General features: G+C 33.3%; 1 long non-coding RNA gene and 1 other non-coding gene across 3 annotated transcripts; both read left to right on the forward strand.

The window, feature by feature from the left end:
• Positions 1-1,827: 1,827 nt before the first annotated feature.
• On the forward strand, positions 1,828-1,932 carry LOC144221766 (U6 spliceosomal RNA). Its single transcript, XR_013332174.1, has one exon. It is a non-coding gene; the product is annotated as a U6 spliceosomal RNA (small nuclear RNA).
• A 543-nt stretch (positions 1,933-2,475) lies between these two features.
• On the forward strand, positions 2,476-9,840 carry LOC144221735 (uncharacterized). Of its 2 annotated transcripts, none has more exons than XR_013332165.1 (4): positions 2,476-2,575; positions 7,461-7,585; positions 8,736-8,786; positions 9,677-9,840. It is a non-coding gene; the product is annotated as an uncharacterized LOC144221735 (long non-coding RNA). The 2 variants fall into 2 exon arrangements; XR_013332166.1 differs by lacking the exon at positions 2,476-2,575 and adding an exon at positions 5,935-6,004.
• Positions 9,841-14,338: the final 4,498 nt, after the last annotated feature.

The following is a 14,338-nucleotide window of genomic DNA, read 5'->3' on the forward strand; positions in this document are numbered from 1 at the left end:
CAAATATCACATATAAACATAGATGCAAATATCTTAGATATCTTCACACCAAATTAAGAACAAATTAAGGTGATAATATACCTTGAATAATTTAAACTTACCACAGGAATTTATTGTATTTTAGTAATAGAAAAAATAATATAAACTGACTAATTTATATATGAGAAAATCAAGGAATTATCCCAATGGTTACCAAAATGGATATTAAGGACTCAGAACCTGATTATGTTAAAAACATCTTACCAAAATAAACAGAAAATGGAGTGGTCTCAACGTGACAATTATTAACTATTATATAACTGGAAAAATACATATTATGAAATATTTAAAGTATTTACTTTATGACCAGAATCAAGCAAAAGGCATCCATTCTTACTGATGTCATTTCCTATTCTGCTTGAGACACTGTCCAATGCAATAAGTTGAAGAAAATTATTACGGGGATAGGAAAAAACAAGTCAGATCCATTTTACAGATGACATGGTAGAAAGAATCTACAAGTAGATTTGTAGAAATTTTAGATTGTGCAAATTATTAAAATTAACAACGGACATTTGTTTCTATACAAAATTAATATTTTATTGTACTTTTATGTTAAAACTACAAGTATTTTTAATATTTAATTAAAATATATCACTTAACATAGAGTCAAAAACTCTAATGTACCTAAGGGGTAAAATGTAAAACATACAAAAGTGTAAAATTGTTACAGAGCAAAATGCATTTATAATATTTATATATAGTTTATATTTTATGTCTAATTTATAGTATACATGAAATGTACTGATATAATTAGATAGAGATTAATAAATCAAGAAGAGATAGCACATACTCATAAATTAGAAAATTCAATATCACAAGATCCCACATTTATAAAAAATGAAATATAAATTCAATTTAATCCTAATCAAACTTTCAATAGGTTTTGGTGGAAATTAATAAACATAAATATTAAGTCATAAAATGCCAAGAATAATGAAGGAATTTCCAAACAGTAAGACTTATTTGCCAGATACTATCAAGTATTATTAAAATTTTTTTTTTTAATTTTTAAATTTATTTCTGAGAGAGAGAGAGAGACAGCATGAGTAGGGGAAGGTCAGAAAGAGAGGGAGATACAGAATCTGAAGCAGGCTCCAGGCTTGAGCTAGTTGTCAGCACAGAGCCCAATGAGGGGCTTGGACCCATGAACCGTGAGATCATGACCCGAGCTGAAGTCAGAGGCTTAACTGACAGAGCCACCCAGGCACCCCATATTTTTAAAGATGCCATATATGTCAGTGTTATATGACAGCACTTTAATCAATGATATTTTCAACCCATATGACTGCAGAATTCAGGGCTGAGATTATATATAGGATTCCTATAAACTTACAAAAAACCCATAAAGTATCCAGATGATAAATGGACATATACAGAGACAATTTACAAAGAAAGAGCCCAATAATTATTATTATGGTATTATGTATTTAAATGTCAAATACATGTAAAATGAAAGTATAGTTTTCAGGAATTCACACATATGTGATGACATTCTAAAGAAAGAAAAAAGATAAAACAAAATTGAAGCTAGTAGTCCTCTAGACAGAAGAAGAGGATGTTGATTTTTGTCAGTGAAAGGCCACTGGGAATTCTATGAAGACCAGAAAGTTCTGGATTAAAGGTGATTAGCGGGCTCACAGATATTTTTATTCTTTTTACTTATGTGTCAAATGTTTCATATATGTTTTTATGATATATTTTATATAAAATGCACAATTTAAGGAACATCATGGTAAATTACAAAAAAATTAAAAAGAATGCAGTATAAAAATTTCCAGAGAGATCTTGCTTCAGCAGCACATTAACACTAAAAGTGGAACGGCACAGAGAAGATTAGCATGGTCCCTGGACAAGGATGACGTGAAACATTTTCACTCATAACAAACACCATAAATAGTATCACAAGATTATCTACAAGGAATAACAATTGGGTTCACATCAGACTTACCCAGTGCAATCCTTAAGGTCACTAAATCAATACTAACCAAAACAGTCAGAACCTAGACTCATTCTCAACCACAGTAGTATATACTATGGAGAGCTAAATAAAATGATTTTCAGAAATGCAAGCACTAAAAACCTACCATGTAATGACATTCTAAGAGTGAATTACTCTTTAGTGTATTCTTGCACACTAATACATTCATCAGTAAAGACTTAAAAGGAAATAATGATCAGAAAGAAAACTGGTAAAATGTATAGTTAATTCTAATAATTATCAACTAAAAACAAAACCCAACAAAACAAAATTGGACCTTTCTCTGATTTTTTGTTCTGAATTGAAATAAATTTGATTCAAGAAAGAGCTAGGTGGTCCCAATTTAGTGGTTTCTTTTATGGCACAATATGTATTTTTTACTGAAGGTTCTGCCAGAGTCTTTCATTGGTGATAAAGAAAGATTGTTCAAATAAAACACACACAGCAATTGTGTGTGTCTGTGCACACACTATAGATCCAACAAATCCTAAAGAGAAGTAGACATAAGTAGAAAACTCCTTACCCTTCATACCAAGGTGATCTTACTAAGCTTCAGTAAGTACATGAAATATTTTTAATATTTGAAATCTAAATGCTACATGGGAAGATGAAGGGTTCTGTTGATCAAATTCTGTATCATCATTTTAATCATCATCCTTCCTTGCTTGGTTTTAGGATACACAGATTGATTATTAATGTAGTTTTGACTGTTGTACTCACTCACAAGATCACAACTAGGGTTAAAAAAATAAGAATCTTCATTTTTTATTTCAGAAATTTCAAGGTTATTATTTTGAGAATTCAGGCCTTCTCTAGGGCCAAGTAAGATGTATCTCACATCAAATTTATTGCACATGTGGCCTCTGGCATTAAGGGGAAGATAAGGTCCAGCAAGTCCACTGTATGAGATTTCCTTTGAAGTATTAGGTATCAGGTATTGGTAAATGGAAATCTGAATTATTTTTCTAGATGCTTTTCCTTTAATTCTTTCCCTCATGATGCTAGGACTCTGTTATTTAAGACTGCAACATGAAAATAAGAGCCAAAAATATATTCTGGTTGTTTTGGAGCAATGAATTTGAACTAAGGCCCAGTTTAGTTAAACATAAGGAAAATATGAAGATGGATAAAAATTCTGAGAAAGATAATAAAGCCCACTTTATATTAAATTCTGAACACTTAGGGAATGTGCCAACTGGAACTGAACTCATACCATAGAATAAATGTTGCATTATTGAATATCTGCTTATATATTTGTATCTTGTGAATATAATTTTGCTGTCATGTAACTATGCCTTCATATGCTTAATAAAAAATCATCTCACTTGGAAGATGAGCCAGTATTGAGCTGTTGCACATAGAAGCTAGAGTGTAGGTTGACACAAAGAAAGGGATTATGAAGTTTAAATCTGAGGTAAAAGAGGGAAGCTTCTCTTCTGCCCTCAGCCCTCCCCATGTTTTCTACCCACGTAATTTTTTCAAATTCTTGCCAAAATTATTTTAAATTGATTCTTGATTTCCTTATCTAGTAATCTATGTATGTAATGCTTACTGGACATAATCCTGTATAAGAGGAGGGGTCAGTGGCAGAATACATTAATTCTGATAAATGTGCTCTAGAAAATTTTTCCAATTCTTCTCTGGTCATGACTGTTGATTACCCCATGAAGAAATACACTCTGCAAGCCTGGCAATTCTGTGACTCATGCTATACCACCCTGTTCTATTCCTATCTTGAGGAAAGGGCATGGCTCTCTGTATATCCAAAGGAGTCTTAGTTTCCCCTGGTTCTCCCCAAGGAGACTGCATCTTCAACTCAGCTGGGCTACTCCTTTGACACTGATTCCAATTGAGAATTTTTCAAAAATAGGATGCTTATACATTTTGATTTGATGCTGCTGCCAGATTTTGTTTATGCCAATATTACTGGAAGAAAAAAAGGACAGTGGTACCACTAATTTCTAATTGCTATTCTGAGATATATGCCCAGAGCCATATCACTCTCCTTCCATTGGAACCGCTTATGATTTTATACTTCCCTAAAACCTGGACTTGATATAGGAGAAGATGTTTACTCTTGTAATCCAGATGTTTGCCTCATATTTTGCTCTATTTTCCAGGATGACCAAGAGCAGGGACATCCATTCTCTTATGAAAATCCTTTACCTCAATGTTTGAGCCCATTTATAAGATTCCAATAGGAAAAAGTATAATTTTTAATGTGGTATATACATGTATATACATACACATACAGACATATACATATATGTATGTGTGTGTATAAAGTATAGTCTATCATTGTCAGAAAATAAAAATTTAAGTTAGCTATATCAATAAAAATGGCAATAATTAGAAGGATTTAGACATATTGCTCAGCATCCAAGAAAAGAAATGTAGCAAGAATCCATGAGGCTCTGGAATCAGGAAACAGAATGTTGAAAATTCAAGCCATAACATGATGACAGATGTTTAGGGATTATAGCTTTGGATAGTGGAACCTCATTAATATTGAATCATAAATAGATCAGTTCTTGATGAATTAGAAAACAATATACAAATGAGGTGAGTCTGTCATATAGGGTAGCATATTAAATGAAAAGACAGAAATGAGACTACCTTTTAATTATCCAAGGATGTTCTCTAACCCCTCCTACAGAGGATTTTTTTGGTATTCATTCATGTATTGAAGGATTGACATTTAATGCTAAAACTATCCATATATGTACACATGTACCCCTATACATAACTAATTGATTACATTTTTCGTTTTCCTGCTCATTGTTTTTACATATAAACAAAACCTGAATTTCTTCTACATTTTTTGCTTCTATAAAGTTGAAAGTTGTTGGATTTTCTTCTTTTAAGTTCCTATATAACTTTGATAATGTAGGCTTTTCAAGTACTACAAGACATGAACTAGTTATATATTATTTCTACAAAAAATGCTTCATGTTTGACATTGTCACATTGGTTTGATGGCTAAGTCACTTACTATTGAACTTTGGTACTTCAAGTTAAGGGAACTTAAGATTTTTTTATAGAAGAGGTGACAGTCATTCTTAGTGGTTCTTGAAAGATGATGAAATCACCTAAGAGACAAAAATGGGGTCTAGTTGAACCTAACCAATTTTGAGAACTGAGGGAAGGGAGGACGGCTAAGTGGATAAACCATTATTAATACAGTTCTAAGTAGTGCTCAATTTCACAGGAGATGTCAGAAAACCAAAACCACTACTCTGTGGGTTTACAGTGTAAGGTTTTCTAAAGTTTCTTCCTGAAGTATACAAAAAGTTTGCCTCCCAAGAAGATGGTATTAACCTAAGGCCCATAAACATCCAAAATTTTATGCAAGTTTTGTGGATATCTGCATTATTTTTTTACACAAAGTTTGGTCTCTATGAGAAAGTGTTAAATCCAGAGAATATATGAAAGTAATTCTTAAGAAACATTACTCAAATTCCCTTGGCAACATATATCTTTGTTAAGTCACAAAGAAATAATTTGCTAAATCTTGGATTATTCTTTTAAAATGAGAGGGGAATAATCATTTTAAGAATTGCTCAAAAGCTTATTAATAATGTGGAATATATGTCTATTTCTCCTGTTTTTTTTCAGTAATTTTAGTATTTTTGCATCATGCCCTGTCAGATCTATTTTTAATCTACTGGACAATAATTCATTAGAAATTTGGAATAATTCTGGTGTTTTGCTCTTAAATATGGCATCTGGAGAGATCTAATAATTTCTAAGAAAACACAACTTCCATTTCAAGCTTCTCCTTGTTAAATAATTCATTATGTTTTTAAATTTTTAATCATTTTTTTATTTGATAGAGAAAGCGTGCACGCTAGTGAGCAGGGAGGACCAGAGAGAGAGGGAGTGAGAGGATTCCAAGCAGCCTCTGTGCTGATAGCCGGGCTCAAACTCAGGAATCATGAGATCATGAAATGAGGAGTGGGACACTTAACCAACTGAATCAACCAGGTGCCTCTCCTTGTTAAATGATTTAAATAAAACTTGTACCTACTTCAGCCTAATCTGGAGCCTACTATGTGACAGAAACAAAATTGCCTATGGAAATAAATATGTTACAAATGAACAATATTTTTAGGAGAAAATATTGAGGGGAGTCACCAGAGTAACTCCTAATTTTCCTATTAGACAAAAGTATTAGAGAAAAAATAATAGGAAATATACTCAACGTACTGAATCTGTTCAAGAATTAATTTTATGGTTCTCAAAAAGTTATAAACTAAATCTGTACATTTGCTAAGTTATTATATGCAAAACGAAATAGTAGCCACAGTAATTACATTTCTAATTCCTATAGTTGGCAACAGCAAGAGAAAGAAGCTTCATGATATATAGAGAGGGTAAAAGAACATGGAATGGTGAATTTCAGCCTCAGAGTAAAGGAAGTTAAATTAAAACAATAATAAATGGGGGTGCCTGGGTGGCTCAGTGGGTTGAGCATCTGACTTCGGCTCAGGTCATGATCTCATGGTTTGTGATTTCAACCCCTGCGTCGGGCTCTGGGTTGACAGCTCAGAGCCTGGAGCCTGCTTCAGATTCTGTGTCTCCTCTTCTCTCTGCCCCTCCCAAGATCATGCTCTGTCTCTCGGTCTCTCAATGATAAATAAACGTTAAAAAAATTAAAGAAAAATAAATGCCTGGGCATTGGAAACATAAGGTGTGGTTTTTACTGATACCAAGATTAAGCACCACACAATATGTTCGAAAATCTAATGATATATCTAAATAAAAGAACCCTTAAGACAATTTCAACATAAATCATGTCCAAAATATTTCTCTTGAATGTTCCTTGGAATTTCTACGTGAGTATGTCAAGTGATATGGATCACTACTTTTCCAAGTATGTTTTTTTAATTTTTTTAATTGAAGCACAGCTGACATACGACTTTAATTTTATATCGGGTTCAAGTGTACAACGTGATGTTTCAACACAGAATAGGGCATTTTTGTCCTTGACTAGCTATGACTTTAAGAAGGTGCACAATTAACAATATCTCTTCAACTTTAAATGTATGCAAAACCAGAAAAAAATGGAAAGGTGGAAATTAATGCGTACTGTTGATTCCCTGCTCAAGCTCAGATCTGGAGATATGCATGAATGAATGTTAAAAGCTGATAAAGAACAGAAAATCTAGGTAGAGAGAGTTGCCTATGATTGAGGAAAAGCAGCAATCATTTACCACCATGGTCTATGCTAGCAGTTGTTTACCACCATGTTCAGAGAGTAGGCTATGGGACATTTTGTTTTTGTTTTTGTTTTTCTCTAACACACTGCCATGGGAAGATCACTGCAGAATCTGGGCAGAATAAAGATACGAAAGTATCATCATGCTAGCAGCAGAACTGTTGTGAGGTGCAGGTAGCAATTAATGCAGGATAATTATTATTCTCCTGACCTTTATTCAAGGATTACATCCAAACCAGGAGAACAGCTTTAATGGGAGTCATTCCCTAAACCATCTAATGAGAGTGAAACAAAGATGATGATCAAGATTATGACCCATCAGAAGCCTTACTGTGAATTGCATGCAGGTAAAGTGTATTAAATTTTTTTAAACACTGGCTTTTTCATGTATCAATTATTTTTTCTTTTATTCATGTTATTGCTTTATTGTTTTCTTTAGAATTTTAATAAATTCTCTGTGTGTGTATGCATAGCAGTAATCCAATCATTGTTACATTTTTTCCTATACTACTTCTAAGGACATTATAGAAGAATTTTATTTTTTTGGTTTGAATTATTTTATCTCTGATAGTTCCCTATTAGTTTCATATTGTTGTCTTACCTTCTCATTAATCATTGTTAAAAAGTAACAAAAAAGGAAAAGCTGCATGCCAGTTGATTTAGTTGATTTACCAGGGAAAGTAACTTCCTCTTTGGAAAAGCAATTCACTTTGTCTTAGGTAAAGGTAAAGTACCTTAACAGAATAATGGGATAGTTGAGCATGAAAGATGAGGCCTTCTAAGCATAACCAAGATAGAAGGTGTTTACTTTACAAAAAGTCAATTTCTTTACATAAGAAACAGATTTTTTGTGGAGGGGAGGAGAGGGAAGGTGACGGTTTATGCTGGACAAAGTTATCCTAAGAGGCAAGAGTAAGACACAAATAAAGGGTCAGGGAGAAATTATCTTTTATGTGAAATGGACATCTAATTTTAGGATAGTGATATTTAGAACATAAAGTTTTTCTTGCCACCTGTATTGTTATCATCTGCTGCTCCATACCTAAAAGACATTTACACCACTAGTTTTCTTTAATGGTATTTATGGAGAATAAATGATGTTTTATTGGGAAAATGGTAATTATGAAGAAGACAGAGAAGAAATTTCAAAAGGGGGCTTCAGATGAGCAGCACTTGTGAGACAAGCTTATAAATGAACTAACCATTAATATATATCTCCTATTAATACTGAATCCTCCTGAAATTCAAAATAATATTAGTCAGAAAATTTCAAAGAAAATTTCAAAGAGAAAAATTCAAAGATGATTTAAAGAGTTCTTATTTAGACATAAATGGCATCCATTAAAGGCTGAAAGCCTAGAATCATCTGGAATATATTTTATAAAGGGCTTTTTAATTTTCAAAGAAATAGAGTTTTTATTTGTTACCTCTAATTTAATGAACTGATCTGAAAAATGGCCATCAACTATATTCAGTACGTTCTGTTTATCTCTTCAGAAACTTCTCTTTCATGACGTTTCCCCCCCACCCCCGGCAGTGAAATATACAGTAAGTAGTCCCATCCGCCCCACCCATTCAAGGTTTTACTTTCCATAGCTTTAGTTACCCTTGGTCAGCCATAGTACAGAAGCAGATGTCCTCCTCTGACTTATTGTTAGAAGATCAATAATAGCCTAATGGTATGTCACAATGCCTACACATCATTCACCACACTTCCTCTAATCATGCAGGCATTTTTTTCATCTCACATCATCACAAGGATGAGGACAATACAATATTTTGGGAGGGAATACTATAGTTGAATGTAAGTATATTCAAAACATGTATTATACTAAACCTAGCATATAACTGGATATCAACTGAACACCCTTTAACCTTTTCTAGTTACAGTTCCTAAATCTTAGAATTTATGTAGGAGGGGCATATTTTTTTTTTAACATTTTCATAATAAATTGTCACAGACTGGATGGCCTAAACAACAAATTTATTTTTTCATACTTTTGGAAGATAGAAGTATAGGATCAAGATGTCTGCAGAGTTGATTTCTTCTGAGATGCCTGTTCTTGGATTGTAGATTAACTTTTTCCCTCTGTCTTCACCTGTTTTTCCTCCTTATGTCTGTGTCTTAATATATTCTTTTAGGGTACGTTACTCATATTGGTTTGGGACCCACCTTAATGACTTCATTTAACCATAATCACCTATGTAATGTACTTGTCTCCAAATACAGACACGTTCTGAGATACTGGGGGTTAGGATTTCAACATTTGAATTTGGAGGGACACAATTCTGCCTATGAAAAGGGGCATATGGAACTAGTTTATTTCACAGATTTAATCACTCAGGATCCTAAAGTGCTGGGATTGGAACTCACAGCTTCAGTAGAGGAATAGAGGAATTTTAGCAGCTGATGTGACTCTGATCTGATTATATTCTAGGACTACCATGAAGATACACTGAAATTTCTAACATCCTGAAGGAGCATGAGATCCCATTCAGCTGCAAATCTTCCTGTCATGGGATTTGCTTGCCAGCTCTAATTTTGAGTGGACACATTAAACACAATGGTGAAAATATCAATTAAAAAAATCTACTCTCCATACCACGTGTGTCTATTTCCATGTGTGCTCTGCCATAACTTACATTTCACCTTCGGTTTTAAAACATTGTTGGTTAAAATCATCTATTGTTTTTCCTACTATCCTTCCTTGACTATGTCTTCAGCTCTTGCTCCTTAAACATTGGGATATGGAGGGACACCTCTCCCCTTTACCACATAATTCTTTTGTCAGGAATTTCAGAATTTCCTCAAAGTTTGGAGTTAATTTTTTGATATTCTCTAACTTCAACATTGATGTTTTTCATTTTATATTCTCATATGTTTGTAATTTGGGTTGGTTCTTGTATGGACTTGAAAATTTACACTTGCTCTAGGCTATTATTCCCAAGAATACCCCCTTTACAAGGATTATATCTACCTGAATGCTCTAAAGATCCCCAAAATGTTAGTATTCAGGTTCCTAATTCCTAGTTTTCCCCATTTATAATACAGTTCTCCTTGACAGTTTGAAATTTAGCAAACAAGCTTTGTGAACATGAAGTAGGTTTGAGTTAATTCAAAATCACCATCAGGGAAGAAAATTCTTGTCAATAAAATTAAAATCTATGCCAATCAACACCAGTATATATCACTTCCCTTTAACAGATTGCTTTTGAATTTCAAACATATTTTTCAATTTAAATATTAAGTATTTACAATCAAGTGCTAACTTATTTTCATTCTTACTCCCACTATTTCCCCACCTTTCTTCTTTAATCCAATAATATATGTCAACATTGTTTTTCTTCCAAAACTTATTTTATCATTCCCTTCCCTGCTATTTTTATACTACTATTTACTTTATCTGGAATATCATTTTCTTTCATTGTATCTGCCAAACATTTTTATATCCCCCAATGTTCCTATTTAGGCAACTAGCCTTATGGCAAGTTTCCAGTCCATCTTCTACAATCTGAGTTAAAGATCTCAGTGGGCATTTACTAGAGAAATTTGAGCTCTCCTTAAGAATCAGCATTAAGTATGGACAGCAGTGTAATTCTTCCAAAGGAATTGTATTTGAACTCTTTATCAACTCCTCTAATCAGGATTGGCTCCACTGGTTAGTGAAGTCGCACAGCGAACTAATATATATATTCTCTTTTCATAGTCCATTACTCAGATACCATTTAGTCTCTGATAGGTTCCTAAATACCACCAAGCTTATATTCTGGGACATAAGTTTTGCTGGGAAGCTTGTTGAGGACTAGGATTAGCTTGTTTTTGTTTCCTTTTATTTTTTAAATATTTGGTAGTATGGGGCTGATGCAATAATTTTATTTCACATTAATTTCTATGAAAGTGATATTCATGAAAGACTTTGCACTGGATCTAAACAATTTCTGATATCCTAAATGACTTAGAATCATTCCATTGAAGAACACCTAAGATTGAAACTTCCATTTGAACCACAACTTTACCTATGTTCTGATCCAAATTTATCATATAAGAAAATAAAAGCCAGAACTTGCCCTACTAGACTAACATCATCAATTCAGTCCACCAGCCATTTGCTGAAGTTCCAGTATCATGTATTTTTATTGAGGCTTTCAGCACATGATGCCAATGCCAAAAATGTTCAGTTAAGCTGATGCCAAATTCTTGCACAGACATTGTGAAATGATGAATGTTCAGTGTAGTTTGAACCCTTTAAGAATTGGTATATTTTGTTATTCAGCAATAGTAAGTGAAGCACAGAACAAAGAATTTCATAAAAAGCTTTGGCTTGCAATCTTATATTCTGCTTTATTGAGCTAGCCTGAACCATCTTGCAAACTATTTTAACCACTCTTCAGGTCCTCAATTCTATGACAATGCAGTAAAAAGGCCTGCTATGATTCTAAACCCTTGTATCAGTCCTGGTTCTTAAAATCTGCATTGATTTAGAAAGGGAGAAACAACAAACAGGATCAAACCATTCTACTCAGAATCTACACTTATTCAACCCCAGTAAAAAGTGTTTTTGTTTGTTTGTTTGTTTACATTTTCTCACTGCTGTGAACAAGATATCTTATTACACATTATCCTTACTAACACTCTTGTTACAGAAAAAATCCATGATATTTGTGCACTTATTACACAACAAAAACTCCACTGAAACACTTATTATTTCTGATGCCTGTTTAGCTGATTATGTGCTTTTTAATGTAGATAATCCTATCACGTGTTGCATGGGAAAAACCTCTTCTACCACTTTTATGTAATTTTCCTCTAACTGCATTGACTAGTAATAAAAGAACATGTAAATAAGAATACAAATAAAACCTACACCTGAGAATAGTTTTGTTATAAACTTCAATGTGGGTACCTTTAAGGTCCATAGCTCAAGGCTTTATATACTTGTTTTGTTTTGTTTATGCCATGTGTCATTCATTTTTATAAGCTGCAATAAATAATCCCACTCCTATCATTTTATCAGTGGACTTTTCAAAGTGTTTGTTTTGCCAATCATTCCTTTTCCTATTAAGATGTTGTGGCTGGAAGAGTAAAATACATGGGACATCATACAGCATCTCCATTCTACAGGAAGTCAAGCCGTGCTTCTGACTATTCCGTTTCTGTTCTGATATAACCCTAATTTCACCCTGTCAAAGCAAAGTCAGCAATTGTGATGTGATACCTACTTTGGTTTTTATTTTATTCCAAATATTTTAGAAGACAAGTAATGAAAAACATAGAAAATGACATATTTTATACTGCAAGCCTCTTGTCTTTTTCATTGATATTTTAATAGGGGATTGCTAAAAATGTAAATGTATTATAAGTTGGATATTGCTCCAAAATCTCTTATTCCAAGATAGTAAGAATTTCCAAGTCACTAAACTACCCAAAGCTTTTCAGCTCCTGTATTACTTGGCCAGACAGTACCAATACTAATCATATCTTTCTAAAAGTACTCTCACCCTTAAACACTGTAAAACAATAGTATTGTGACATGCTTGTGCTACATGGGTTGTTTCTTTCCATTTCCATGGTCATCTTCTCTGTCAGCTGATCTTTAAAAGTTGAAAGATCTCTAGTCCTTTTTAATTCCCCCCATTTTCCTTTTCTTTTTCTTTTCTCTGTGTGCCTCATCCCCTAACCCAACTATATAAATATTTCTACAAGAAGAACCTATCTATTCCAATGGTTTGAACTCCATCACCACTATCTCTTTAATATCCACCTTAGGCTTTGAACTCTCTTGAACTACGATCCGAATACTCTACTAGTTCCTCCTACTCTTTAATTTGTCTCTTATAAGTACTCCAAAGTAAAAATGTCATAAGCTAAATTTTTTATGCTCCTTTCCAAAACTGGTCTTTTTCTTTTCTCAATATTCTATATCAGAAATTATGACTACTTTTCAATTAATGTTTAAACCAGCGATCTGAATGCCACTATTTCTTTTTTTTAAGCTCATTTTTCAAATATGCTCTCAAATACCTCTCAAATTTATTTATTTCCTTATAGACATATTGCTATCACCCTAGTCCATGAACCAATATGCAGGACACATGAACTATCAAAACAGATCACCTTCCTGCTTATACTCTAGTCCATTTCCCCACTATTCCCAGTGATAGGCAGAAATGTGTGGTACTTTTAGTGAAAATCTAATTGTCATTTTCATGATTAAATTACTTAATGTCTTACTTTTTACATGCTGAAAAAATAGGATTTTCAAGACCTCTCAAGTTCTTACACCTACATCTCTCTCAACAAACTCTTCACTTATCCACTACAATTCAACTATGGTGCACCACTTTTTTTTTTTTTAATATTTTATTTATTTTTGAGAGAGAGAGAGAGAGAGAGACAGCATGAGCAGGGGAGGGTCAGAGAGAGAGGGAGACACAGAATCTGAAGCAGGCTCCAGGCTCCGAAACAGCTGTCAGCACAGAGCCTGATGCGGGGCTCGAACCCATGAACCGTGAGATCATGACCTGAGCCGAAGTCAGACGCTTAACCGACTGAGCCACACAGGCGCCCCACCACTTTTTGTTTTCTGAATGCAACTACTCTCCCTCAAGGTTAAGATATGTTATCAAAGTGACCTACCCTAACATTTAACACTCATAGTTTCTGATATCTCTATTTTTATAATATTTTGGGTACTTTATTTAGTTATTTTTTTATCACTAATTGGATTTCATTCTACTATAATTTTAAGCATTTGACTTAATTTCCCACTTGCTATAGTTAAAATTGTGTTCCATTCTTCAAAGACAGTTTTGTAATTATTATTTTCACATACACAAACATGCATAGACACTCACTCCTATATGGCTTTAAAGACATTCACATATTAATTTTTACTACACTTGTTTCTTATGGCTTATACCAGCTTTTATAATAATATAGGACAAAATTAATAGCTAGATTCTAAGTATTAGAAATAGAATGATTCCCTGCCAAAATGCAAACTATTTTCTATGTTTAATGAGATCATCACACAAATGTCTCTGTTCTCTCTTTTGCCTGAGGTAAGTAGTAAACATCATGATGTTAGTTTTCATTATCA

This window comes from Crocuta crocuta, unplaced genomic scaffold, assembly GCF_008692635.1.
Source record: "Crocuta crocuta isolate KB4526 unplaced genomic scaffold, BGI_CrCroc_1.0 scaffold211, whole genome shotgun sequence".
NCBI lineage: Eukaryota > Metazoa > Chordata > Mammalia > Carnivora > Hyaenidae > Crocuta > Crocuta crocuta.